Here is a 26,826-nt window from a genome sequence, read left to right on the forward strand (position 1 = left end):
TGCAAAGGTCTTGAGATCTGCAGTTCTGTGCAGACCTTTCCGTCGTCACAAAGGCTGGGAGTATTCTCATGACCCCTCCATCTCCCAGCACATGGGCACCCCTCACTCCATCCCATCTTAGCCAGTTCGTCATCTCCAGGAAGCCAAAGTCATCCTTGTGTTCTGCATCTCCTCTCGCTCCTTGGCTCTTGGTCTCTCTATCACCCGGTGCAACTTATCTTCTCACCCCAGCTACACTACTAGAAACATCTTCTCCTTCTTGAGGTGGGGACAGTGAAGTTCTGTGAGCTGTAGGTTGGGGGAGGTGCAAACAATCAAGAGCAGGAACCCTGCCTGGTCAAAGAGGTCACGTCAGGAAATGGGTGTGTGTAAATACAAGCTTGGGCAGAGTTCACTGACAAGCCTGAGATTCAGTTCAATAACATGTCACTGAGTTCCTTTTGTGGGGCTCTGAGCCAAGTGCTTGCATCTTCCTGACATATCTGTGAACGTTTTGCTGAGAAAGTGAGCTCTAAATGTGGAAAACAATGCCTGGGCTGATAAGAATAGAGTGGAGAATTATGTTCTCAGAGATAAACTGAGGCTTGATCAAGTTACAATGAGAGATGAACTGAGATGGTATCTGATTGCTATGTAATGAGGAGCTATATAAAATATACAAACATATTTTTCTTTATAGAATTAAAGATTCATACTCAATAATCATTAATTGAGCCCTGATCAGATTGGAAAAGGAATTTAATTCTTACAGCAGTCCTTTGCAATAAGTCTAATTTCCCCCATGCTACTGGCAAGGGGTAGGGAACATCTCCACACCCTGGACATGCATTAGAAAGAGGCAGCGCAGGTGCCGATGCAGATTGTCTGACAACAGATCCTGGGGTCATCTCATGAGACACGAACTCCTGCTCAGCACAATGGCAGCATGTTGGAGACAGCCGGGGAAGAGTCCAGAGCAGTGATGGTTACACCTGGTTAGGAGCATAAGTTAGAATCTCATTGTTACTTCTTTCTGGCCCAGGGAGTTTGGCTTAGTAATTTTATCTTCCTAAGCCTCAGGTTCCTCATCTCTAAAATGGGGCTAATATTAAAACCAACTCTCAGGGTTGTTTCAGGATTAAATTAGCTTCTTAAGTCAAGTGTCTGACATTATGCCTGGCATACTTAGCACTCAACAATGCGAGCTAACGTGAGCTTTCATCATCTCAGAGGAGAGAATTTAGCACTTAGGGTGCTCTTTTTAAGCTCGGTCATATTGGACGGAGGGCTGGGCTCTATGTGACGCTGCCCTCAAGACAAGGTTCTCCTTGCTCTCGGGCCCTCTCCATGGACAATGAGCACCCCCGTCACCCTCATTAAAGCATACATTTCCCGTGTCTGCAACCAGGGACAGAAATGCCAGGGGGGGCATGAGTGACAGACAGCAGCGCCTGCTGACAACCTGAAATCTCTTGTTGGAGAACATTGAGGCTTCCAGCTATAGAGTCTCACGTTGGAATCTAAGTGCTGCCTTTTTAACATAATCTCTGCCCTCATGTACCTTTTAGATGTCTGAGTAGGATGATTTACATAAATATCCCGCACACCATCTCAGAACATTTAAATGTGAACCTTTGAATGGGGCTCTTATTAAGAAGAAATTCATTTCTAATTCAATTTAAATTTTATTTTGCATGCTTTACCCCATCCAACGTCCTGCCTGATAAATTATGTTTAAAAAAAAAGTTAAAAATAAGCGAGTCACGTGATCTTTGAAGTCAGAAAATGCATCAGAAAAGAAAAAAGGGAAGTGAATTGTTCTAAGTATACCAGAAAGGCCTTATATGTTCAGAAACTCATTTCTTTTTCTCCAAATCAATGTGCAGTGATCAGCACAGAGAACTGTTGAAAATAAAGCACAGAAGATAACGGCAGTGATTACAACAGGCAATTGTGCAGCTGTGGTGCTGTCCCCTCCCCCTCAGCCTGGTCCCCTCCATCAGATTGGTTGCTATGTTAATATTCTTAGGCTTAAAAGACCAGAATTAATGCCTTCAGCTTTGTCTCTGATGTGTTGGTTTTCTGTCAAAAATTCCTGACAGAATTAACAGCTGATGAATCAGGGTAATTAGAGATGGAGCAATGCCGCCTTGGAATCATTGACACACCGTCCTCTCCTGCTTGGATGCAGGGCCTTGGCCTAAGAAACCCTCCCTCCTCATTCCTCTGCAGGGCAACAATTGTCAGCTATAAATAGGCCATCAGTTATTTTTTTCCTTTGGATCATGAATATGGAGGATGATCTCCCTGTGGTCTGATGAAACACAGCAACTACTGCAAAGAAAGCAGATGAAATCCAGGGAGGCAGCTGGAGGAGGTGTTACAATAGCTGCTGGAAACTGACAACATTTAAGCAAAGAAGAATCATAGCATAATGATTTGGTGACTTCTTTCTTTGATGATGATGAAGTGGTTTTCTGTTAATAGAGAGAATCTGCGAAATAGGCAAAGCTCCTCCAGAGAGTGTTCCAGTTCATTCAGCCTTATAGAAAATAGAGAAGTATGTTGGGAGGTAAGATGGCTGAGACGCAGGAAGTTGCCTGCTGGAGACCTGAAACCTTAGCATTTTCGTGTGGAGCCCCAGACTCTGCCCCTTCCCCACTGGATCTCTGCCTTTTCTTCCTCAGACTTCACTCCTGAAGAGGAACGTGGAGGAAGGGAGAAAGAGAAAGCATGATACAAGTGTCTGTCTGCCAATAAAGAGAGCACCTACTTTATGCTCACAAATCATTCATCTCGATGACCTTTCTTTTTTCGTCATTTTCTTAGAGCAGTTGAGAATTCAGTTTGGCTCCCGTCAGCGGCTAGCATCTTCCTAACCTACTTCTAGTTTCTAGTCCCCAGCTAGTTACCCTCATGTCAATTTCTTTACTTGCCTGTGAGAAATTCACTTAAATCCTGAAAAGATTTTCAGAAGGATAAAATAGTATCACGGAATCTCTGGGAGTTAAGCTGTGAACATAGTGTATATGGGGGTTTTCTGAAGCTCAGTAGGTGAAGGCCATATTCTAGGTTTTCAGACCTGTCTGTACTTCTGAGAGCCTTCTGCTTTGCCATGGGGTCTTTCTGAGGTCATAAAGGATACTGGCAGTTAAGTGTCAGCAGTAAGTGGTCTTCAAAAAGGAGGTGAGCTGGGGAAGCAGGCAGGTGAGGAGCAGATGAAACCAAAGAAGAGACATATATCCCTTGATAATTTCTTTCTCAGTCTGTGGGGGTTGCTTAGCAAGGAGGGTGGGAAATATTTGGTGTGTTAGGAACAAAGCTGGTGCAATAAATTATGAAACTGGCTATAGCAAAAATCTGACAAATACAGTACCCACCATTAGAAGAATAGCTTCCCTTTGCCCTAGGAAACTGCTTATAAAGATGTTGGGTAATACCTATGCTTTACAGCACCCCATTGCGGATTTCTAAAACCTCTTCTTCACTATCACAAAGCACCAAGCTCTGTGTGCACTGATTTATAACTGTAGGAGCATTTATAGACAAAAATAATTAAATAATTAAATATGTACATAAATCTTTAATCTCCCATCTAAAATTTTCACTTTTCTAGAGAGTGGAAAAGATTAATTTTTAATGTTACTGAATTAGTTAGAATAAAACCTAAGAATAGGTACATCTGAACATTTGATAGAATGTATTTCCTTCCTCTCATTAGGACAGTAGTATCTAAGGCCCCTTCCTCATTCAGCTATTACTCAAGCATCGATAATCCATTAAAGGAAAAGGGCTAAGCCTTGAAAAGCATTAATTGAATTTTCCTCTATTATGACCCACTTAACTGGATCAGAAATATGGTCAAAAATAGAATACATGTCCAACTCTTGACTATCTATGGAAAGGAAAACCATGTCTGATGTGGATTACATGGTAATGACTATATGATTCTAAACATTATTTTTATTTGATTTTTAAACACATTGTCTGAATTTTGAGTGCAAGAATAGAATCCATTGTCAGACTGCACTTAGGTTTAAATCAGTATGACTGGAAGATCTCATTCTAGTCCCTTGCACTTATTAAGATAATTTAATTTTAGGACCTCAGCCTAGTATAGGCTCTTGGTTAGACTTTGGGAAAAAGTCACAGATGTGTGTTCATGCGTGATCATTCAGAATCATTTGGAAATGTAATTTTCCCATACTATTTCCTCTTGTAGTAACATATAATATCTACATATTTAGACAAATTTGAGTAAACTTTTTTATTAAGCATGGTTTAAAGTTGTTTATTTCTTATTTAATTTAATTTTTAAAATTTTGAAATATAGTTGATTTACAATGTTATGTTAGCTTCAAGTGTATAGCAAAGCGATTCAGATTCTTTTTCATTTTAGGTTATTATAAGGTACTGAATATAATTTTCTGTACTTTACAGTAGGTCCTTGTTGGTTATCTACTTTATATATATAGGGATGTGTATCTGTTAATCCCAAACCCCAAATTTATTCCCCATTTTCTCTTTTCCCTTTTGGTAACCATAAGTTTGTTTTCTATGTCTGTGAGTCAGTTTCTGTTTTGTAAATAAGTGCATTTGTATCATTTTTTTTTTTTTAAGATGCCACTCTGTAGCATCAGAGTCAACACCACAGTGAGTTTTTTTTTTTTAATCTTCCTGTTTATTTTCTTCAAAATCTAAAAGAAAGTGAAACTGGTAAGAATAAAAATAGATATTCCCAGGTACACTTTACCAGACCAATATTGTGACCCAAATTTCCGAACAAAGCAATTTAAATGTATGATAAGAGACTAGTCATTTTATAGAATATTAATTCTACAAAATTTTAGTTAAGAGAATTTGATTAACCCATGAGATGTTATTTGAACTGAATTTGAACTAGGTCTTAGAAAAACTGAACTCTACTAAAACAGCATTGCTGCAAACTGTATCATAATGTGTTCCAAGTATCTCCTAGCTGAGACTCAGAATAGCAATAGAGGCATCGAGAAGCAATTTAAGAAGCAATGCAAGTCCAGGGCACATTGAAGGAAAAGAAAATAAATAGCAAGGTAATGGTTGATTATCTCTTCTTAGGATGAAATATTTTTGTTAAAACATCTTTAAAATATCTATTTTTATATGTTTTAACATAGGTCAATTGGGGACAGGTTCATTTAAAAAAAAACTGGTGAGAGAATTCAAAAGTATTTGGACAAATTTTTCAAAAGAATTTCCCATTAAACTTCTTTAATCTGATGAGACATTTAAAAGCATACTTTTCCCTCTCAGTGTAGCAAATTTTGAAGAGAAAAAAAAAGTTCTAAAGAATGAAAAAATTAAAACAAAGAAAATCACTATTTGGTTTATAATGTTATTCACCAAGGTCTTATGATTCCTTAAGTCTATTTTTTAAATGCATGAACATTTATGTATTTTGCTTTAAAATATACGTCAACTTCACAAATCATTTTAAGCCATTAGGACTGGAAAAGAAATGATTGAGGCTTCAGGAAAAAAAATATATTTTTTCAGATCATTTAGCTGACAATAACAATCATTTCATGTTATGCCCCAAATGTGACTCAGAGTATGTCTGTGAATTCTTTTCAAGGCCCAGGAATAGAATCTCAAGTAAGCAAGGAGATCTTAGCCATAGTTTGAACTACCTGGCTTCAAGAGTCAGTAATCTCTCATCCACTTTTTTCCTGGTCTATGGTCTCCACGGTGAATTAAAATTAATGCAGGTAGACTAATTCTATATTCCTTTGACTCAAACAGTTCCAGAGGTGATGTATCTCATGGTCTCTGTGAAATCTAATCACAGCAGGGAGAGATCTCCATTCAGAGAAGAAATCTGCTTGAAGAAAGTAGATGAGCTTCCAATAATTAAAAAGGAAAATCAGGTTAAACAATTTAATGAGGTTTTGTCCTTCTAATTAGTCACATCATTTTATTAAAAGAAAAAAAATACTCCAGTGAGCCATCCATGCCATAATAACTCAGATTTGCATGGCGTGCTGTGGTTCACAAAGTTTTCTCACAGATTATCTCATTGTAATTTATATGGTGCCTGCTCACTTTTCTGTCAGTTTTTAAACTATGCTGTGATTGTTCACAGTCTGAAGTTCGTGCCTGGTTATCAACACAACCAAGGCAGTAGAGGGTGCATTACCTTGATGAAATATAACCGAGGTTGGTAATGAAAACCCAGAACGCTCGTTAAAATACTTGTCCATCCCTAGCACAGTCTCAGAGCCAACTTCCAAGATGACATCAATGTGAGACTCTACAGGACTTAATTTGATTTTTATATTCAGAGTTACTTCCTGGGAGACAGTAGAATTATTTAAGTTTAGTTTTTCAAACCATCTTATCTTTACCACTGTTTGTTTGAAGATTTCCAGATTGAATTCTTACAGGAAAGGTTCCTTGCAGTCAGACAGAAAGAATTGACACAGGGATTTACTTTTGAAATGTTGATAGATTCAGGTAAAATCAAATGGTTCACAGTATGAAAATCGCTGTAATTCTTACTTGTAAAATTCACAAAAGCATTTCCTAATCATTTGTGTAGATCCAGTTTCGCTTCATAATTTCCAGACTGCCACCTGGATGCACTCAGCCTCTTCTGTGACACAGCTGAGCTAGTTCTGAAAGTTCCTCCTTTGTCTCTGGGCTCCTTCCCTTTTAGTCCCCTAGGACTTGCCACCTCAAATTATTTTATCTGAAGCTATGTCTGCACATGAATAGACAAATCTAGAATTAAGGCAGTTATACTATTAATTTGAGCAGGAAAAAAAAAAAAAAAAACCCTACTTAGCCTGAGTTAACTGGCAATTCCTGGCAGACACCTTTGTCTGTTTCAGCGATCTGGAAGATCGCCTAACTTCTTTTTTGGGCAAGGATGGAGGGGTGTAGATCTCGTTCATGTCACTGGGCTCTGATCATTCAGTGTCTACACATGATTGCCTCATTTCCTGCTGCCCCAGACTGTATCTATTCTAGGAAGGCTAAGCCATGATAGGAAGGCTGGGTGGTTCTGAGGTATAGTACTTACAGAGATATCCCTGTGAATACTTAGATATTTTAAATTCTTACTCATGTTAGGGCCTGTTCCACCAATCATGGTAAGTTGGACTAACTGACATTTTTATTAATTCATTCACTCTTTCATTATCTATTGAGTGCTGTGTGCCAGGGCCCCAGAATGTAAATATGATAATCTCTAGATGCCAGCACTTTAAGAGTTTGAAGTCACATTAAAAAGTGGTTACAAACTACTACTAGAAAACTTATTGTTTAGTCATCCAGTCCCATCCGACTCTTTGTGACCCCATGGACTGCAGCACGCCAGGCCTCTCTGTCCCTCACCATCTCCTGAAGTTTGCCCAAGTTCATGTCCATTGCATTGGTAATACCATCCAGCCATCTCAACCTCTCATGCCCTCTTCTCTTGCCTCAATCTTTCCCAGCATCAGGGACCTTTCCAATGAGTCAGCTGCTCACATTAGATGACCAAAATACTGCAGTTTCAACTTCAGCATCAGTCCTTGCAATGAGTATTCCGGGTTGATTTCTCTTAAGATTGACTGGTTTGATATCCTTGCTGTCCAAGGGACTCTCAGGAGTCTTCTCCAGCACCACAGTTCAAAGGCATCAGTTTTTCAGTGCTCCGCCTTCTTTACGGTCCAGCTGTCACAATCATACATGACCACTGGGAAGACCATAACCTTGACTATATGGATCTTTGTTGGCAGTGTAATATCTCTGCGGTTTAACACACCATCTAGGTTTGTCATAGCTTTCCTGCCAAGAAGCAAACATCTTCTGATTTCATAGCTGCAGTCACCAACAGCAGTGATTTTAGAGCCCAAGAAGAGGAAATCTGTCACTACTTCCACCTTTCCCCCCTCTTATTTGTCACGCAGTAATGGGGCCAGATGGCATGATCTTAGTTTTTTTAGTATTTAGTTTTAAGCCTGCTCTCTCAATCTACTCCTTCACCCTCATCAAGAGGCTCTTTAGTTCCTCTTCGCTTTTTGCCATTAGGGTGGTATCATCCATATATCTGAGATTGTTGATGTTTCTCCCACCTATCTTGATTCCCGCTTGTAACTGATCCAGCACGGCATTTCTCATGATGTACTCAGCGTATAGGTTAAACAAACAGGGTGGCAGCATACAGCTAGAAAATTGCTACTACGAAAAACTAAAAATAGAGCTACCATATTTTTCAAATCCCACTCCTGGGGATATAGTCAGAGAAAACCATAATTTGAAAAGATATGTGCACCCCAATGTTCATTGCAGCACTATATACAATAACCAACACATGGAAACAACCTAAATATCATCAACAAAGGGATAGACCAGAAGATGTGGTGTATATATACACAGTAGAATATTATTCAGCCATAAAAAAGAACGAAATAATGCCATTTGCAGCAACATGAAAGCACCCAGAGATTATCATGCTAAGTGAAGTAGGCCAGACAAGGACAAATATCAGATAATATCACTTGTGAAATATTTAAAAAATGATACAAATGAATTTATGCAAAAAACAGAAATAGACCCACAATAGAAAACAAATAGTTACCAAAGGAGAAAGGGTTGGGGAAGGACAAATTAGCAGTTTGGGTTTTAAAAATACACACTGCTTAGTCACTTCAGTCGTGTCCAACTCTGTGTGACCCCATAGACAGCAGCCCACCAGGCTCCCCGGTCCCTGGGATTCTCCAGGCAAGAGTACTGGAGTGGGTTGCAATTACCTTCTCTGAAAAAAAAAAAAATACACGCTACTATATATAAAATAGATAATCAACAAGGACTTCCTGTATAGCACAGGGAACTATACTCAATATTTTGTAATAACCTATAGAAGAAAAGAAAAAAAGGAGTTACAAGATGAAGCAAACAAGTTTGAACAGTGAGTCCACTGTGGGCAAAAAGACACACCCGCTAAAAGTTTGAGAAGAGACAGACTCAGAAACCATAAGCAATTTCCCATGAATATATTTTTCATTCTTACGTTGTTTCATTTTTCTCTTACAATCCTTTAGAATGAGATAAGTCAGCTCATTGAGTATTCGTTTGCTACTTCTCAAAGATCTTGGGCCTCTGAGAGTTTTGGGGTAGACATTTTCAACAGAGAAGGGTTTAGCAGAAGTTGGTCAAATATCTCTGCCAAGGGCTCTCCCTGGCAGATGGCAACAGCTGTTTGGGACTGAGTCAAAAAAAGCACAGGAGGAGCCCCTGCAAAATGTCCTTTTTATTACACTAATGGCTTTTTCCCTGAGAGTGGTTTTTCACTGTATCAGTGCATAATTGTTTTTGCTAATGCATTTGCTCAGATCATACAAAAATCTAATTATTCTATATAATGAATCATTAACAATTTCCATAAATTCATTTTAGTGTTTGCATGCTGGTACTCAGTTTATGCTAATAAACCTAAAATATTCATGCCTTTAAGCCTGAGGTTGCTGACTATGTTCGAAAAATTTGTTTCAGTAAATGTACATTTTAAATCTCTATTTTGGAAAATACTAAGGTGTAAACACTGCAAGATGATTCTTGAATGCTGCTGCTGCTGCTAAGTCGCTGCAGTCGTGTCTGACTCTGTGCGACCCCATAGATGGCAGCCCACCAGGCTCCTCCATCCATGGGATTTTCCAGGCAAGAGTACTGGAGTGGGGTGCCATTACCTTCTCCATGATTCTTGAATAGGATATTCTAATTTTCTATTCACTTCTTTCTTAAAAAATTAATTTATTCCAATTGGAGGCTAATTATTTTACAATATTGTGGTGGTTTTTGCCATACATTGACATGAATCAGCTATGGGTATACCTGTGTCCCCCATTCCAAATCCCTCTCCCACCACCCTCCCCACCCCATCCCTCTGGGTTGTCCCAGTGCCCCGGCTTTGAGTGCCCTGTTTCATTCATGGAACTTGGACTGGTCACTTCTCAAGCAGAGTTCTTTCATTTCCTTTACATCCTGCGTTCACTTAGCTACAACAAATGACACATAGTCATGTTAACTTAGGAGCATTAATTGGTGTTTGGTAATGAAAGAAGATCAAAAGAGCCTGGTGGATTATGGTCCACAGGGTCACAAACAGTCAGAAACGACAGACACAACTGAACACGTGCACACACAGAGCCCCTGCGGTTGGTTCTCTATTACGCTCAATTTACAGATGAGAAACTGAGATTTAGAGAAGTGAAGAAACTTGCCCAAAATTACAGTGTTGCACACTGGTTCTCCACGAAAGGGGATTTTGCCTCCCCAGGGACATTTAGCAATGTCTAGAGGCATTTTAAGTTGTAACAACTGGGCAGGGGGCAACTGGTATCTAAGGAGGAAAGGCCAGGGATACTGCTAAACATCTTACAGTGCACAGGGAAGCGCCCATAACGAAGAATTCTCACTGGTCCAAAATGTCACCAGTGATGCGGGTAAGAAACCCCACCCCGGTGTGGCAGCTGTGTGTGATGCCCGTGTCACAGCTCCCTCAGTGACTGATTTCAGAGCAGCTGTGGTGGACTGTGGTCTGCGTTGGCCAACCTCTTACCAGAACCTGAAGTTGTGACTCTGCTTTTCTGCCTCAGGGCTTTCTTTGAATCACCAGCGCAGGTGCAGCCAGAACGGCAGGGAGTGAACACCTGGAGGCAATCCTCTATCAGTGTGCAACACGATGGGGTACTTGAGGGCTTTCCACACAGTTTTTGTGCATGAACCAAATGGACTGAGTCTCAGTTGCTTACCTGCATGTCGCTTCATTCATGTCTGACTCTTTGCGACCCTATGAACTGTAGCCCACCAGGCTCTTCTGTCCATGGGATTCTCCAGGCAAGAATACTGGAGTGGATTGCCATGCCCTCCTCCAGGGGATCTTTTTCCGACCTAGGGATCAAATCAGTTGCCTACATTGGTAACCAACTGGTACAACAGACCCTGACTGACCCAGTGGTATTGACTGACCCAGTCCCACTTCCCCCTGGCTGAGGGTTGCCCCAGGTTTATCAACACCTTTGCCATTTCACCTCTGTTGCTGGGCTTCAGAGAAAGATTTGGGTTATAAACTTAGAGACAGCACCACTGAAGCTTGAGGTGGGATGTTGGTATCTATACTGAACTGTCTGCTAAAGCTGGTTGAAATCAGTAACAGTAAGCTATGGGTTTTTAATCACTTCCCTGTCTTACTTCTGGGACTCTCTCTTCTTCCTAGACTTGCCTCTGAAAAAACTACCTGGACCCAAGTTCTTATTCAAGCTGTATTTTCACGGTAACTCAAAGTGAAACACAAAGCTAGCAAGTCTACTCTGTTACAGAGCGAATTCAACTGAATGGAACCTAACACTGTCTGTGTCACCTGATAAACAAGGGAAATCTGTCCATCGGCACCCTTTGGCCTACAATGCCTTTTCCACTTTAAGTTCCATGGTCAACTATTTAATATTGCCTTGTGTGACTGGGTGCTGTCACTTCAGTTGTGGCTGACTCTTTGTGACCCTTCGGACTGTAGGCCACTAGGCTTCTCTGCCCATGGAATTCTCCAGGCAAGAAGACTGGATTGTGTTGCCATGCCCATGGACAGAGAAGCCTGGTAGACTACAGTTCATGGGATCGCAAAGAGTCAGACATGACTGAGCGAATGCTTGCTTGCCTTGCCCTTCTCCGGGGGATCTTCCTGACCCAGGGATCAAACCTGAGTCTCTTATGCCTCCTGCATTGGCAGGTGGGTTCTTTACCACTAGCAACACCTGGGAAGCCCTTCCCTAATATTGCTTTATCAGGACTCTAAACTCTCTCACTACTTATCTTTTCCCAAACCCAATAACACATCCCCAATGATGGAATCATCCTTTTGTTGCTGTCGTCTGTGCAGAAGTCATACTGGTTTGTGAGAGAAACCCAACTTACCTGACCCATTGCAAATTTACACTGAGAAGTTGAATTCAGCCTTAGATACTCTTTGGAATTCGTTCATGAATATTTAAATGACTTCCTCATATACTTCTCGTACCTCGCTAGCCCCAAACCTGGCTTTATCAGCCCTCCTCTTCATATTTCTTTGGACCATTTGACATTTTCTTCCTGATGATTATACTGCATTTACTACTCCTTTGATCTGATGGCTCTTTTTTTTCTTTTAGATCCACTAGTATCTGTTTTTCCTTTCTCTAATACGAGAACAAGACTTGTCATATTTCCTTTTTTATACTTACTCTCTTGGTAAGCTCATTCCCTTCTATAAGGGTGACAGCTAAATTTCTGTTTCCAGCTCTGATATTTTCCCTAGGCCCCAGGATCATTGCTGACTGTCCATTTGATTAACCCATCAGCTAATCTTCTCCCAGGTAGCCCACATGTGTGCATGCATGCTGTCACTTCAGTCGTGTCCAACTCTTTGCCATCCCATGGACTGTAGTTTGCCAGGCTCCTCTGTCGCTGGGATTCTTCAGCCAAGAATACTGGAGTGGGTTGCCATGCCCCAAGTCCAGGAATGCACCAGAATGATCTAAGGAGAATTTTTTCCTCTTCTGGGAAATTCTGGGGAAATTCTTTCTTACTCTTCCAGGAGAACTTTCGCAAGTGATTATCTTTTTTTCTTTCTCCTGCTTTTCCTCAGGGTAGATTCGTGTATGGATGTGACATCTGGAAAGGAGGTCATTATGTTAGCATCACTTTGGGTGTGAATCCAACATGTGGATGAGTGCTGAGTCAATGGTTCTCGAGGAAATGGAGTTAAGGAAACTAGATTAAGTTCCTCCGAAAGGGTGCACTTCTTTTGATATCCAGCAATGGGAGTCCATATTTTTCCTTGCTGTTTAAGCCAGTTTCAGTTACTTGCAACCAAGGGCTTTCAGTGAGGAAATGTTCTGCCATGTTCTCTTTAGCAGAATCTCAATCTTCTCATTTTCCCCCCTTACAATTGTCATCTCTTAAGTGCACATCCAATTACTGGTAGTCTTCTAGTTAATCTACATTCTTTTATTCTCTCCTCTTTCTGATTCATCTTTTATACTGTTGCCAGGACAATTTTCCTAAAAGACTATTTTTATCATGTTTCTCTGTAAAGTCCTATAATGATTTCTTCCTTTTCACTTTCAGCTTTTAGTCCTAACTCCCAAGAATTGTTTTTAAGACTTTTCATAGTCAGATCTCCTCTTCATATACTTAATATGACTTCTCTGTGTTCCCCAGCATACAGTTGAAAATCTTTCTTCCTAATGCTTTCCAACTGTGGTGCTGGAGAAGACTCTTGAGGGTCCTCTGGACAGCAAGGATATCAAACCAGTCAATCATAAAGGAAATCAACCCTATTCATTGGAAGGACTGATGCCGAAGCTGAAGTTTCAATACTTTGGCCACCTGACATGAAGAGCCGACTCATTGGAAAGGACCCTGATTCTGGGAAAGATTGAAGGCAGGAGGAGAAGGGGGTGACAGAGGATAAGATGGTTGGATGGCATCACCGACTCAATGGACATGAGTTTGAGCAAACTCCAGGAGATAGTGAAGGACAGGGAAGCCTGGTGTGCTGCAGTTTGTGGAGTCACAAAGAGCTGGGCACGACTGCCTGACTGAACAACAACTTCCTAATAGTCCCCCAACTGAGAAATGCTTCTTCTTTGCAGAATCCATGTATACCTTCAGTTTTACATTGATTCCTAAATTCTCTTAAACTTTTCCTGAATAGATACAACCTTTATTCATTTAAAGAGTATTAGGTATAGACTATATGTTTCCAGGTATGCAAAAAGCAGCGGATTTATAAAGACAAATGTCTGGGAAAGTCTTAATAGGAATAATGAAATAAAAATTGAGAAACACTGTTTCAGATACTGAGCAAACCGTCTTGTAATTCATGAAACAGTCTTGCACAATTGTAGAACTGTTCTACTACAAATACCCACATTGCTCTTAAGAAACACTGAGGGGGTTGCGTTTATGTGTTTATTTTCTAGTTTAATCTGTTATTGTAGCTTGAGATAACAGGAAATAGAGTATTTTACTGCCAGTTATTTCAAGTCCATTTCTCCTTCTCCCTCACTCACCTAAATTCTCAGCGCCTTGAGAACAGAGGTCATCACACATTTCTTTCATACCTTCCTTGAGAGAATAGCATGAAATGTCTTTATTTTACTTCCTCCCTCCCTCTCTCATTGTCTGCATATTCATTTTATCCATTTCTTATTAGAGTGCAAGGAATGATATTTGCAAAGCTGATACTAACCATGGTTAAGACCTGACTTTTGCTTGAAAGACTTAATATTCAGGAGATGGTTAAAAAGCATTCGTTCTTACTAACAGGAAATATATGAAATGTCTTGACTGAGGCAGATGCCTGCCTTAGTAAAAGGTCTTCTTGCTGCCATCACTTTTCACATTCTCTTAAATCCATATCTTAGTAACAGAGTTTAAAAAACTATTGTTAAACCAATGAAAAGTTTATTTTCTTAATCTAACCATAATTCTAACTCTCTAATATTTATTTATTCATATTTGCTTACAAATTTTGTCCATGTATGGTTGATTTTTTATTAAAACAATACTGGATACTGTTGTCAATGTCCTGTCCTGTATTTTATTCATTTAGAATCGCAGTATTTCAGTGTTTCTAGCCAATTACCAGAATTGTCATTTTAACAGCTGTATAACAGCCCATCACATTTATTGATTGTTCTTCCTTTTTTGTTGGACAATTTTGTTTTTTTTCCATTCATGAGTTATATATGATGCTTCTGCCTAGTCTTTCTGCCATTGATTTTTCTCATTCTCCACTCAATACTGCCCTTTCACCCTGGATTACTATCTATTTGCTTGGTTTCCGACTATTGTGATTTCTACATGCATCAGTTCACCTACCTGCTTTTATATATGCATCAATTCACCAAGATCTGATCAGTGATAGTTGCTTGATCCTTTACATTCCTGGCTCCAAAGAGTCAATGCTTCTGATTTCTGCTGCTCAAGAAGGATTTGGTATAGCTTGAGGCACGTGTAGAAAATCAGTTGGATGTTTCATGATAAGAGAGAAGACATAGCTCAGAATAATTAAAACATTTTAAAGGTAAAAGCCACATGTTTCTTCTTGAGATAAAGTTCTACATTATAGTAAATATGTTTCCAGAATACTCATGGATTACCTAATGATGATAAAAAATAGCAGCTAAGTATTGTTTTTAATTTTGAAGAAAAGCAAACAAATCAATAGCAATCATAACTTTATATACCTAAACTAGGATGAATAATGCTTTCGTATGTGATCTGAGTTCAAGTAATATCATTTATCAGATACAAAGGATTGCTGCTGCTCTTGACTTCAAGACACATTATATCTATCAAAGTTGAATCAATATAGACACAATTTGGATTCTTTAACAAAAACTCATAGACCAGTCAAAATAAGACTGCTTAATAAGGTGGTGAATGGACTTCCCAGGTGGTGCTAGTAATAAAGAAACCGCCTAAATGCGGGAGACATAGGGTACTCGGGTTCCGTACCTGGGTTGGGAAGATCCCCTGGAGGAGGGCATGGCAATCCACTCCTGTATTCTTGCCTGGAGAATCCCAAGGACAGAAGAGCCTGGGGGGCTACAGTCCATAGGGTTGCAAACAGTCGGACATGACTGAAGCGACTTAGCACGCATGCATGCAAGGTTGTGAATAAACAGTCTACATATTTGATATAAGGGAAGAAAAACTCTATGCAACAACAAAAAATAAAATGTTTAGGAATAAGAGTGCTGCTGCTGCTGCTAAGACGCTTCAGTCATGTCCGACTCTGTGCAACCCCATAGACGGCAGCCCACCAGGCTCCCCCGTCCCTGGGATTCTCCAGGCAAGAACACTGGAGTGGGTTGCCATTGCCTTCTCGGAGGAATAAGAGTGAGGTCTATATAAAGATCTTCTTAAGATTTTAAAATGCTACTGAAACTACGTATGGAAAGATGTATCATTTCTTGGATGAAAAAAATCCACATCATAAAGGTGTGATTCAATAAAAATAGCAATAGCGTTTTTATTTTGGAGTCAGACAGACTGGTATTAAAGTTCAAATGGGAAAATAAGACAAGAATAGACAAGAAAAATCTGGAGGAGTTGTGAGAAGGATCAGTGCTTGCATGTATTCAAGCATATTTTACATCTTCAAAAATAAAAACAATTTGGTACAAGTTCCTGAGCTGAAAAACAAGAAATAGGTCTAAAATAAAAGGATTTAGCATATTAAAAAGGCAGCAGCCCACGTCAGTAGGGTGAAGGTAGACTTTTCAATGAACCATGTTGGATAAGCTGGTGGGATCTATAACAGTCTATAAAACAATAACACATTTCTATGTGGACTCACTGCCCTTCTGTTCCTTTTCCATTCCTCTCTCCACTCTTTAGATCACACTCTCCAATAAATACTTACACAAAAGCCTTTGTTGCAAGTTCTTCTTTCTGGGGAACCCAGGCTTAAGTAATTATTCTATATTTAAACTTTCCCCTCTTTTACTCTTTTTTTCATTATGCCTTTTATAATTTGTCAGAAATTAAAAATGTTCCAGTTTATCACTCTATTTCTATATTTATTCTAGTCTCTGTTTTAGAGTCATTTGGTTGCCATTCTCACTGCCAGTGGTTGGCTGAAGTCTTTCCTCTAGTTGATTCCTTAATAAGGATTTATGGGAACAATATTCCCTGAATGTTCAAGATAATTTGTCTGTTGTCCTTACAACTGAAAAGCAATTAAATTGAATATAAAATGCTAAGGTCACAATTTTTCCTTGAAGATTTTGTAGGTTTTTCCTCTCTTGTATTCTGATGTTGAAATGTGTAAAAAGTCTGAAACCAACCTAAGATGGGTTTTTCTGCATGTCTCAAATATTTTCTTTCTTTTAAAATCTATTAGGTTTATGAGTGTATTTCTCAGCATGGATCATTCTGGGTAAATTTAATCTGGGGAATGGTTGATTTTCAATATGTGTAAAATCATTATTTAGAAAAATTTTCTCGAGTAACTATTTCTGTTTCATTTTGCTTATTTATGAAATTTTAATTTCTGCTTCTATCATGGGACTTCCATCAATACTTGTTTCCCTTGAATCTCCTTCAAATTTTACATGTATTTCTGTTATTATATATTTCTCCTACTGTATTCCTAAATTCCTCTAGCTCATAATTCATCCTTTCCTGTTATCTTCTTGTTGTTATTTAGTTGCTAAGTCATGTCTGACTTTTTGGGACCCCATGGACTGCAGCCTGTCACCAGACTCCTCTGTGCTGGGATTTTACAGGCAAGAATGCTGAAGCGGGTTGCCATTTCCTTCTCCAGCGTATCTTCCCAGCGCAGGGATTGAACCTGAGTCTCCTGCTTAGCAGGTGACCATTTCTTTTCTGAGTTCCTGCATTTCTGTCTTAGTGGTGATTGTTTCATAGTGGTTATTGTTTTGTTAGGTTCTCTTCCCCCATCCCCCAGCTTTAATGCACTCTTAAATATTTGGTCACAATTTTTTCTGCTCCATGGCAATTTCTTTCTGGTGAGTCTCTCATTTTCCCCTTGTTCTTCTTTTCCTCTCTCCACTAACATTAATTGATTAGTTTATATAAAATTTCCTGATAGGAAGGGAGATTTTTGGAGTCAGTTGGCTTGTATTTGAAATCCAGCTCCACGACTTACCAGATGTTTGACTTTAGGAAAAGTTATTTAACCTCTTGATCTCAGTTTTTTCATCTACAAAATGGGAAAAATAAAAGTACCTACTTCTTAGGGCTGCTGAGAGAATAGATAAAAATAGCACAATTAAGGGTGAGAGTGGTGTTATACACATAGTTTAATGGTCACTAAAGACTGATGCTAAAGCTGAAACTCCAATACTTTGGCCACTTCATGCAAAGAGTTGGCTCATTGGAAAAGTCTCTGATGCTGGGAGGGATTGGGGGCAGGAGGAGAAGGGGACGACAGAGGATGAGATGGCTGGATGGCATCACTGACCTGATGGACGTGAGTCTGAGTGAACTTCGGGAGTTGGTGATGGACAGGGAGGCCTGGCGTGCTGCGATTCATGGGGTCGCAAAGAGTCAGACACGACTGAGCAACTGAACTGAACTGAACTGAAGTGCTAGCTACCAGCAGTTATATTTTTAAGACACATTTTCCAGAAAAGACAGATGAGACACAGAGTAAGTAATTCCAAGGACTGTAAATTACATAAAGATAGTGTCTTAGTCTGTTCTGGCTGCTATAACAAAACAGCACAAACTGATGGTGAAGGAGGAAACAGACAGAACAGGCTCCATCTTGAAAGCAGGACTCCATCTTCGGCCCAACTGTGGACTTTGAGCTATATGCCCAGTATCTATGGAAATGACTTACCAACTGGAAAACCAAACCCACCCCCACCCACCCCACACACACACCGTGGAAGAGCCCCAGGGCTCATACCTAGACTTTCCATTGCCTAAAAGAATACCCTAATTATCTGTGTAACCAAATAGAATCATAAATTCTATTATGCTTATTGGGGTATGACCGCAGGCCTATTGATAATTGTCCACCTAGGCTTAAGGCATATGAATCACGGGTTAACTTTGATTGTATCTTTCTTTTCCTTTGTTCAGACTAGTTTCAGAGAATTTGGGGAGGTGGGTTTGCACATGTACACTAAGGGTATATAAGGTTTTCACAAAAACTGCTCGGGGTCCCTGACTAAGAGGAGACTCTGCCTTGGGCACGCCGGTGTAATAAACTGCACTCCACTATCTGCATTGTCCTTCTGAGTGAGTTTGTTTCCCCGAATGTGACAACAATGGCTCATAATTAACAAAACTGTACTTCTCACAGTTCTGGAGGATGGAAGTCCATAATCAGGGTGTCAGCATGATGCGGTTCTGGTGAAGGACCCCTCTGGATTATGCATTATCAGTTTCTCTCTGGATTCCCCCATGGTGGATGGAGCTAGGGAACACTTTCATAAGAGCACTAATCCCATTCATAAGAGCTCCACCCTCAGGTCATCAGCATCTTCCAAAAGCCCCACTTACTCATACCATCACATTGGGCATTAGGCTTTCACATGCAGCAGTGAATTTTGAGGGGACGTGATCATTCAGACCATAGCAGATAGTGACTCTATTGTCACCCCTTGCCTTTTTTTTCACTGCTATATACCTAACACTTTGCCTACTATCTGGCACATATGAGAGTCTGTTATCCAACAAATAGGTGCTGAATGAATGAATACACTTACTATGGGTCCCACATCTCAAAGTGGCAGAGCTTGCATTTGAACCAATGTGCCAGTCACATTTATTTCAGCCATCTTGTATTTTGGGGGCTCCAAAATCACTGCAGATGGTGACTGCAGCCATGAAATTAAAAGATACTTACTCCTTGGAAGGAAAGTTATGACCAACCTAGACAGCATATTAAAAAGCAGAGACATTACTTTGCCAACAAAGTTAGTCTAGTCAAGGCTATGGTTTTCTAGTAGTCATGTATGGATGTGAGAGTTGGACTATAAAGAAAGCTGAGAGCTGAAGAATTGATGCTTTTGAACCGTGGTGTTGGAGAAAGCTCTCGAGAGTCCCTTGGACTGCAAGGAGATCCAACCAGTCCATCCTAAAGGAGATCAGCCCATCCTAAAGGAGATCAGCCCTGAGTGTTCATTGGAAGGACTGATGCTGAATCTGAAACACCAATACTTTGGCCATCTGATGCGAAGAGGTGATTCATTTGAAAAGACTCTGATGCTGGGAAAGATTGAAGGTGGGAGGAGAAGGGGATGACAGAGGATGAGATGGTGGATGGCATCACCGGCTCAATGGACATAAATTTGGGTGGACTCCGGGAATTGGTGATGGACACGGAGGCCTGGCGTGCTGCAGTCCATGGGGTTGCAAAGAGTTAGTCATGACTGAGTGACTGAACTGAACTGTGTCCGTGAAGACAAGTCATAAGACTGACTGGATTTCAAGGGCTGAGGAGACAGACTCCACTCTTGCTAAGAACTGCCAGGAATTCATGGTCATATTTAAATTACCACAGACACTATGTCCCATTGCCTATTCAAATCTTTGCCATGTCCCTTGGGTCTTTTAGCACTGCATATATCTCAGTTTTTGGAAGGTAAATGATCTCTAACTTTACAGAGAAAACAGAGGATCTTAGGCATAAATGACGTTTCTTTCCTGCTGCCACCTGGCACTTAATTTATGGTAGATTGTGTCTGTCCCCTCCCCTTCCCCAGTCTTTGGCACCATTCCCAGGAATCAGCCTTTCTGATACCTTTTCTTTTACTCTTCACGCCAGGGTCAGTGAATTTATAGCTCTTCTTCCTGAAAAAGGCTGCTCTCTTCCCCTTGGGCCTATTCCCATCTCTTACTTTTTCCTTGGGGACCTTACATCTCATTGAAACCTTTGAATAATTTGAATATATTTTTTAAAAATTTCATGCCATTTTATAAGCAAACTAATATCTTTTTTCAGCTTTGGGAAAAAAAAAAACACCTCAACTTCTACCCTATTGTTTCCTATTAGTCATAAGAAAATATTTACAAAAAATATCTGTTAGTGTCTCTTTCTTTACTTCCTGTTGGTGTCTCAGCCTATCTCCATCTGGTTTTCATACCAACTCAAAAAACATTATTTCCACCAAAGTCACTTCCTACTTGTTTGATCTAATGGATTTTCTTGATTTATCACTGACTTCTTCTTTATAATTTCCTTCACTAATTTCTTTTCTCTACTCATATCTTAAAGTTAGTTTAAATGATCACCTTTGCCCATGACTAAAACCATATGACTTCACCCTGGATTACTGCATGCAGTTCTTGGCATTGCCTGTCATCATGATGATCATATTATCTTTCCTATGTGCTCTAGATTCATATCCAACTCCCAGATGGACATTTGCTCTGGATATTCCACGGGCAATATATCAGTTCTATTGCTGTATAATTAAGCATTGTAAAATGTAGTATCTTTAACAAACAATAATTTACTTGCTCATGATTCTGCAATTTAGGCAGGTTTCAACTGAGTGGTTCTTCCAGTCTTGCCTGGAATCACTTAGGTGGCTGCAGTTGGCTGGTCTTGAATGGCCTCATTCACATATCTGCAACCTCAGCAGAGAACGCTGGAATGGCTAGATCTGACTTTCTCTATGTGATCTCTTGTCCTCAGGAGGTTAGCTTGAGCTTCTTCGCAAGGTGATGACGATGTTCCTAGAGGGTGAAAACAGAAACTACAAGACCACTTGCCTCTGAGATTTGCCAGTATTGTCACTTCTGCCACATTCTATTATCAGTCAAACTGAATCAATAGAACAGGTTTATTTCAAGGAATGGGGAAACAGGCTCCATGTCTTGCTAAGAAAATTTATGGTCATATTTTTTCCACCTTCCACATAATTGATATCTCATCTTGTTTAACTCTCAGGACAATCCTGAGACAAGTACTATGATCATTATTCTTTTTCTGCAGATGAGAAAACTGAGGCCCAGAAATATTCTCTAACTTATCCAAGGCTCCACTCTTTGTAGATAGCGTGACAGGCTGGGCACCCAGGCCCATATCATGTGTATTTCATGTACTACACTGAGCAGAAGCTCACTTTCTAGATTGCTCGTGGTGGAACAGAAGAGCGGCCCTCAGACTGGCCTCTAGGCTAACAGGCACAAGAAGACAAGGTAAATGAAGGTATATTTCATTATATGATATAGCTGGCTAAGCATTGAAGAATTGATACTTTCCAACTGTGGCGCTGGAGGAGACTCTTGAGAGTCCTTTGGAGAACAAGGAGATCAAACCTATCAGCCCTAAAGGAAATCAATTCTGAATATTCACTGGAAGGACTGATGCTGAAGCTGAAGCTCCAATACTTTGGCCACCTGATGTGAAGAGCTGACTCATTGGAAAAGACCTTGATGATGCGAAAGATTGCTAGCAGGAAGAGAAGGGAGTGACACGGGATGAGATGATTGGACGGCATCACTGACTCAATGGATATGAGTTTGAGCAAACTCTGGGAGCCTTTCCTTTGAATGAAGGACAGGGAAGCCTGGCATGCTGCAGTCCAGGGGGTTGCAGGGTCTGACACAACTTAGCAACTGAACAACCATGATGTAGCTACATGTTTGGTAATCATTGTGTTAGGCCACGGTTACTCCAGCTCTGCTACAATAATAAATCCCAAAGTGTTAGTGGTTTAGCACAGCAAAGTTTCGTTTCTTGCTTATGTAAAACCCATTGTGGAAGCCCAAACTGAATGGAGACACTGTGAATGTGCTGATACTTCAGCAGACAATTCCAGCCGAGTCCAGCCTCTGAATCAAACTGTCACATGCACCTTATACTTGATCTGCCCCCAACTAATATTTATTATCTTCCCTAAATTTGCTGATTTCTTGAATTTTCTGTTTTAATTCATATGGTCCCCCAAATCAGAAATTATCAACGACTGTCCTTCGCTTATCAGATTCAACTGGTCTCCAGGTTTTCTGCCAAGGTGATCACTTCATTTTCTCTCAAATTCCTTTTTTCCTCTGTCTCCTCGTAGCTTCATAATCTTTTGCATTCAACTTTAAATTGAAACCCAGGTTTTGCTTCTGTAATCTGTTCTGAACATTCCCACTAGGGTGATCTTTCTAAAGAGCAAATGATCAAAATACATAGTAGTGGATACATACTGTTTTGAAAAAAAGTAACTTGTGGTTTCTGACATCTGGATCTTACTCTTACAATCAACCTGTTTCACCTTTTGCTATTGAAGCTCAAAAGAATTGTCAGGGTTTTGCCAGCCTCTTGCAGCTGAGTGCACACCCATAACCCAGGTTATGGGTCCAATCAGACATGCCTGCTATAGACTCTGAATCTGAAGCCACAAGTGACAGCAACATCTAGTCTCCCAGGTAAAGTGCCAGGAGTGGCCTCCAGAGTCCAAAGTTGCCATGTCCTGTGGTCATATGTGGGGCATCAGTATTCTTGCCCAGTCAGTTTTATGGCTTTCCTTCCTGCCTATTCTCTCTTAAGGGTTCACCAGTTTCCCACATGATTGTATGTGTGCCACCCAATGGCTTTTTTAATATATTGTTTTCCTTTTCTCCTGAAATTGGCCAGGGTTCGTTTCTGTTACTTACAACTCTGAACTCTGAATACTTCATACATTTTAGCTTCATAACTTCCAATGAATCCTCATGAACAAATGTTTAATAATACTTATTGAATGCATGATTTGACCTGGTTTCTGACTTCGAGAGGCAGTCAAATTAAAGAGGGAGAAGAGACTCATAAACATGAAAAAGTTTCATGATATTGTTACCAGTCTTTGGGTTGGACAAATTACAAATGACTTTATGAGGTGCTCTTTGGACTTCGCTCTATGTGTGTGCAATTAGAGAAGTACCATTATGTGGGCTTGGCCCTTAGGGCTTTAAGAGCTTTCAGGGACATATAAAGTTACTTTAAGTGAAAGATAGCTGTGCTTGCTCTTATTAGTGAAGTGTTGTATAGAAAAAATACCTCAATCAATTAAGCCTTACAATATTGAACAATGGCAAGGAAAACAAACAACTGCAGGCAGTGCCACTGTCTTTGTATTTTAAATTACAACACATTTACTCTGGCTCAATTATCTTGGCATGATCTGATTAGAGCTGGTTTATTAATGACCCACCTTCATTCACAATTCCAGATGGAATTTCCAGAGGTTTCTGGTAATCTCATTCTATTTCAGCTAATTCCTATAGAGAAATATTCTCATTGGTGGGAAATACAAAGATATATGCTATTTATTTCTAGATGAATGTAGCAAGTATTAAGTGTAATAGTAGTTCAGAAATCTTTTATGGATAGCTTCTTTTCGTTTTAATTCCAGACTGATATTGTCTTTTTATTCATCGTGCAATGTATGGTGACTATCTTAACTTGGCAACATTTTGTGAATCAGAGATATCAGGAATGTAGTCTTGAGCTGGGTTGTGATGCATGACAAGGATTTAAATACTATAAATATGCAGAGACTCAGGAGGTCATGAGGGAATGAGGAAGGAATTGGGCAAAGTGTATGGAGGAGGAACTGTGTTTGGTATGTTAAGATGGTAATAAAATTTCAGCTCATTTGAGGAGTATTAAAGTAATGCAGTAATTATAGCAGGGGTTGGAAGGTAATTTAAAGATAAGGAATTGCCATCAACAATTTTTACATGCAAGAGGAATGGATGTGGTGTCTAGAAAGATTCATTTGACAGTCACATGGATGATGGATGGAAGTGAAGAAATGCTGGAGACTGGAAGCGTATATAGGCTGGTTACTTCAACAATCACCTCCTGGGGTTATTGTAATTATCAGCTCACAAGGATCTGGCAGTAAGTCAGGTAATAGGAACGAGAAGAAGCAGACAATTTTAAAGATATTGTGAAGCATGCTTAGTCGCTTCAGTCGTGTCCGACTCTCTATGACCCCAGGGGCCAGGGCCTGCCAGCCTCCTCTGTCCATGGGATTCTCCAGGCAAGAATACTGGAGTATGTTGCCATGCCCTCCTTCAGGGGATCTTCCCAAACCAGGGAACGAACCTGAGTCTCTTGTGTCTCCTGCACTGGCAGGCGGCTTTACCGCCAGAGCCACCTCGGAAGCCCCGAGAGTGGGCCATAGGAAGGGAGAAAAGTAAAGTACAACCAGGGAAGCACATACATCTGCAGCGTGTTCTTTTGTTTATAATATTAAATAATAGCAACTCAGTGGTCAAACACTTTCACTTTTTATGTAAATCACATTATAAAGGTTTCCCTCTTGTTATTCTTATTTTATTTGGCTCTGACTTTTTATCCCTTTTAATATTGTCATATTAGTACCATCACTTTGTAAGTCCTCTCAAATATCTTTTGGAACAAGAAGAGATACAAATACAATAAAGTGCTCGGTGGGAATTGTCTTGCTTTATTTTGTTTGCTGGGAGGAAAATATTTTTATAAATCAAGCCAGCTTTCAAAGCTTGAAGCTATAAACAAGAAATACGAGATGAGAAAAGGTCAAATAATGGATAAAACTAAATCATGTAATTTGGATAGGATGGCTTTTTTTTATTAATGAGAGTGTGGAATTGTGTCAATTTAGTCGATTGTTAGTTTAATAGGAGAAAAGGTCTCAGATTCATAGCTGCATGCATTTCAAGTAATAAAATAAGGAGCAGAAGTGAATAATAGTGATTTATGGGATTCTTTTTGATCCTGACATTTCATTATTTTTATACAGAAATAGCATTTCTAGTGCATGGTTTTAACATTATGTTTCCTCATCTTACTCTGAAATAATATATACACTACAATAAACGGTCTCATTTTATAGTATTCTAACTTCCCTCAGGAAAAAAGTTGTACCATAAACAAGGTTCTTGATCTATTTTTAGTTGTGTTTCTTTACAAATCTTTGTACAGATGCGGAAAGGAATGGCATAAACATGAAACCTAAGACTTAAAACTAAGACTTAAACCTAAGATTTAAAAGTCAAAACTTAACTTCTTAAAAATTATATACACACATGCAAATTATACACACAAACCATTTCACTAAATTGGTATATGCAGTTTTAAAGGAAATAACAAAATTAAAATGATAAGGTTTTATTCTTCCCTTTTAACTGAGTTTTTGCACAGAGCATGTAATTATATTTTTGAACCAATATGATTACTTAAAAACTAGGGAACAAAGCTTCATTTGTCACAGGACACTTGGTAACACTGTTCTCTTCATTGCCTAATCAGTTCTTATTTAGTATAGAACCTTACCATAAGTGATAAAAGGCACAGGATTTTAAGAAATATGGAGAGTACTGTGTGTGGAAAAGATCTGTGGCTTGTACATTATGAGCTGGACAGACTCATCACATGATCATGACTCTGACCTCTGGTCTATCACTTCAGGGTAGTGGGGGTATAGCCAGATCGGATCTGGGCTTAAATCTCTACTTTGACACTGAGTTGGAAGGAGTCACTTAATCATTTTAAGCCTCAATTTTTCCATCTGTAAAATGGGGATAACAATACTCATGCTATCAGAGGACAAAAAGAGATAATATATGTGATAAATATTAGGCATTACCTCTCCTAGTACTTAGTTCCCAAGAACAGTTTAATGGTTCATTGAATGAAATCAAAGTGTTTAACAATAAGAATAGTATAATAATGTTAGACTCAGGGAATGGTGGAGATTAGATTAGCCAATGCTCTCTCAAAGAAAACATCCTTGACTTAATAGCCTCTGCTTAAAAATGGTTGGTGAAGAGGCTTTCACCATCTGCCAGTGTAGCTGGCTCTCCACTGAACTGTTTTAATTACTCCCATATTTGCTATGTCAGTCTAGGCGTAAAATATTGATATGCTGCCTCAAAACTAACACTGGAAAAGGAGATAACCTTATTGTGACACAAACCTTGTGGACTTTACACTTGCAATGACTGTGATTCACATGGCAAGGAAAAATACAGCAACACTATAATATCTAAATGAAATATTGCATGCCTGCAAGTGCAGCCTTTAGAAAACAGATGGCTTTTTATTGAAAGCAAAATATGATTATGGTGTTTGCATGCAAAAATCTTATACAGTCTAATTATAAGAATGAGACGTTGTAGCTGTTCTGGAGTGCAAAGCTTTAAATCAGTAGAGAAATTTGACTCTGTACAATTGAGGACAATGAAATACAGGTAAAATATCACTTTGATGAATATTATAGTAATTTCTAGATCTCTTTAGTAAGACTATGTGCAGGTTTTTTATATATGACCCATAATTACAATATTCCGTTGATCTGGTTTCAATATAAAGTTAGCATAAATGATGCTATGTTC

This window comes from Capricornis sumatraensis, chromosome 11, assembly GCF_032405125.1.
Source record: "Capricornis sumatraensis isolate serow.1 chromosome 11, serow.2, whole genome shotgun sequence".
Lineage (NCBI taxonomy): Eukaryota > Metazoa > Chordata > Mammalia > Artiodactyla > Bovidae > Capricornis > Capricornis sumatraensis.